At 31.4% G+C, this 4,195-nt stretch overlaps 1 non-coding gene across 1 annotated transcript; it reads right to left on the reverse strand.

Moving 5' to 3' along the window:
• Window positions 1–1,445: 1,445 nt before the first annotated feature.
• Trnag-ccc lies at window positions 1,446–1,516 on the reverse strand. Its single transcript has one exon. It is a non-coding gene; the product is annotated as a tRNA-Gly (tRNA).
• Between the last annotated feature and the right edge of the window lie 2,679 nt (window positions 1,517–4,195).

Genomic DNA, 4,195 nt, shown 5'->3' on the forward strand with positions numbered 1-4,195 from the left:
TTGAACAAATGCCCTACCTATATATTATATTTAAAGGTAAATGAAAAGATACTGTTACAAATTAAGTGTATAATATTATCAAAAAATCAAAAACAAATTGCTACTACAAAATTTATTTTTATTTCTACTTAAAATAATTTCAAGTTAAATTATACCAACATTGTCATACATTTTATATAAAAGAGCTTGTAACATATATCGTAGATATAATATTATGTATGTTGTGGTAAACTTCAATAAATAAATAATATCAAGATCATAATCTTCCTTCTAAACCATGATCCGGCCACGCTTTGGTCCAGGCTATTAAAGAAATGTATTTTTAATGACCTGGAACATCTCCCTCATTCTTTCGTCCTTGCATTATTAAGCCTATTAAAATGGAGTCGACACATTCTTAATAACCTAACACAAAATAACATTAATATTTTATGAGCTTGCTAATAAAAGTTTATGTAATTAGTTTATAATTGTTTATGTTTAATTGATTTTAATTCCGGGGTTGAACCTAGCCCTAAAATTATACTAAGTTTACATGTGTTTTATTCTACTTGAAATCTAAAGGTTCAATACAATGCGTTTGTTTTACTTTCAAGTTGTTAATCACTTCACGCCCGATAGATGGCGCTATAACTAATAACTGCAAATTAAGCTATTTAGAAAATTTACCAATCAATTGTTACGATACAATATTTAAGAAATCATTATGTTTCGCAAGAAGTAGATTTCACTATAAATTATGATTTAGTATTAATAATTTCAATAATAACCTAGATTATTAGTTGCCAGCTTAGTGTTTTCTGTACAACTGTTATTGTTTATTTGTATTGCAGCTCTACTGGCTTTCTTTAATAAGTATATTCAGGAGAAAAATGCTCGAACATCAAGCAGTTAAAGCATGAATCAAGATTTTTCAACGCTGCTTATATATTTATTAACTTTTCTAAAGAAGAAATTCACATATGTCAAGTAGACAAGACAAGTATTTTTTAATATAAAGTTTCTTTAAGGTTAGCGCACGTGATGCCTCTTAATAATTGAACGCGATAGGTACAAAAAGTACATTATTTGAATACAAATGATCAACGCAACTACTCACTAATGTTTGACGCATGACTAATTCTCAATAGCTTCTTATAGTGAGGAAAATATGTGTGTATAAAATTTATTAAATCTGTTACTAACAAATGAGTCAGAAAATACGACAAAGTATAAAATTAGCCTAATTTGTTTTGTTCCCATGGCTTTGCGTTTCGGCTCGTCAGGAATTTTAGCGCTCAAAACCATTTAGTTCCCACACCTACCTACCGCGATTTTCGTAATTAAGATTAAAATAATAATTCACGTACAAAATAAAAGTGTTAACAAAAAACTGTAAATGGTAAAATAACAAAAAAGGAGTCCTAATTGTTGTCAAGGTTTATAGATAAAAATTAAAAAATCACTGCACTGCCCGGGAATCGAACCCGGGTCGCAAGAATGGGAATCTTGCATGATACCACTACACCAGCAGTGCTCACTATATGTTGGTGAAAATGCAGTACATTTTGCAAGTACATTGTATAAAATATTATTCTGTAATGTTTTTGTGATCCATTGCTTTTACTTAAAAAATAATTATTATTAACATTAATTTAAAATACAATTTTTTATAGTTTCTTTTAATTATTAATTTCAATATAACATAAACAATCAACACCTACACAGAACACAAAGCCAGTGTAAACACATCGGCGCGCGCATTAAAAACGCTGTAAAATTTTGATGTTTCTATTCAACATTGTCTATCACTCTTCCACACATCACAGATCTTATTTGCATCTCACTCAACCAGAATAGCCGAGATTATTATCAATGCACTTTACACAAAGCAGAAGTCTCGAAGTGAGCTGACATTAATGATATTTTGAATGTAAATTGTGTAGGTTAGTGGCTGATAAGACTTAAATGAGGTGTCAAGTAAAATTCATACACGGAGCTAGATTTCATCCAAACATTAGTGAAATAAACACTTGATAAGGTCATAATTTTACAAATATATATGTAAATTCATTGTTATATAAATAGTACAAGGAGAACATTGTGAGGAGTATACCTACCCGTAATGGTATATACACCATACAGACACACAACTCATACATGAATGGTTTTTACTATTTTCTATTATTATTATTAAAGATAGATTAAATAATACAGCACTCCGGAATACAGCCGAGGTGTCGTTTTGAGACCCCTCAAGCAAAAAACAATCCCATTTTTTAAGTATAATTTCTTGTAGTCTATTTAGTTGTTGTATACGTAAAAGCCGGCAACGCATTTGCGACCCTCTGGCATTACGGGCGCCCAAGGGCGGCGGTATCACTGAACATCAGAGGAGCGACCTGCCCGTTTGCGCACTGTTCTGTCTATTAAAAAAAAAGATCTATCTCCAAGCACTTAATTAGTTATGGTTGAGGCGACTATTGTCCAATTTAATTGTTTTATGTATTTAGAAATATTTTTGCTACTATTACTCATGTTAACTGATGTTTTTCTGCGTAATTTATAGTTATTATGATGCTTTTAAAAGGATTCACTATTAACATTTTCTGGAAGCCTCTATTCGGGTTAGAAAAAAGTTCTATAATAGAACTATAATACTAATTACGAGGATGTTGATATTTTCCACCTCCCTAAAAATCCGAGACTTATTACAAAGATATAGGTTTACATGGTTGAGACATTTGAATAAATTAGTACAATGTACAAATTAGCGCAATACTCAAAATTAAATGGTCTGATATCTCTATATCTAGTTCTGTATACATCACCTCGCCATCCATACTTAAACCGTTTGTTCCAGACCCATGAGAGATGGACATACTCTCCAAGCAATACTGAAATTTCTTAACAGCGAAAATCGTTTCGCTGATTCAAATATCGAATAAAAACACAGTATACCAAATTGCTTAATTAACAGTTAAGGTCCATAAACGCAGGGGCCATAATTATGTGGCAAAAGTGACCTGGACGTAATGACCTTATCTTTACGAATATCGACGGAATGTAGGCTGGATTTAATATAATTTCTTATTTAATGGATCGCTAATAGCCTCAAATGGGCGCCTAAAATGGTTATCACAAGATATTATCAATTTTATGATTTGTAAACATGTGTTTTTAATATCATAATTATGGTATTCGTTTATTAGTTTTTAGTGGAGCCATTTTTAAATAGGAACAGCTGAACTGAAAATAAGGCTTTTTTTATAAATCAGGATACCCTTAATGGAAGGCAAGAGACCGGTTAAGGAGAGAAGCACGCCTGCCCAAAATATGCTCTTCTCTTAAACAGTATAATATACATTTGAAGATTATTTAAATGATCCTAATCCTTGGTATTGATTTGCTCCAGTTCAAACAATTTGTATGACTCAAGACTTGGCGATTAAAAAGAGTGGCGGAGAGTTTCTTGCCAGTCCTTCTCGCTCTACGCCCTTGACTTGCGAACTGGTAGTAAATGTAATTTTAATTTATATTCTTATGTGTACTTGATTACCTATATGATAAGTGATGATGTGTTTGAGTTTTGGTGCCGTAAGTAGGTAAAGTTCCATACAATACCTATGCGACCAAGAACTGATGAAGCGAAACGGTTCGTGCGAGCCCTCGGAACTTTGACCAGGATGGAACCTAAGTGATATGGACCAAGGACATTACCAGAAGACAGGTAAGTGTCTTTTAAGATCAAAGTGTCTGTTTAGAGCATTAATTTATTCTATAGCAAACTAATTTTTAAACTAAAAACATTAATAATTTAATTTTTTATTCGTAATATTTTACATTTAACAACCTGGTAAGTTTCTTGTCTGTGCATGCCGGTAGAAGTCACTTACCTTACCTTTAGGAGACTTCGTCGACTTAACATATGAAGAAAGTCAAAAACTAAATTTGTTGACTCGAACTGTTTTGACTCGAATTTTCATACATCCCATGAACTATAAAAGAGTTAATAACTAAAATTGATTTTATCGAAGAATAATATCAGAATTAAGATAGCCATCATACATATATATAAATTTTAGCAGAAAATAAAAAAAAAGGTTTAATGTATTAAAGTACTTGGTATGTATTGGTATGATATAATCACAATTTACTTAAAGAAAACACTTTTTCAACGGATTGAAGTTATGTATTGCACATAATTTTTTTTTCA

This window comes from Pieris brassicae, chromosome 4 (genome assembly GCF_905147105.1).
Source record: "Pieris brassicae chromosome 4, ilPieBrab1.1, whole genome shotgun sequence".
NCBI lineage: Eukaryota > Metazoa > Arthropoda > Insecta > Lepidoptera > Pieridae > Pieris > Pieris brassicae.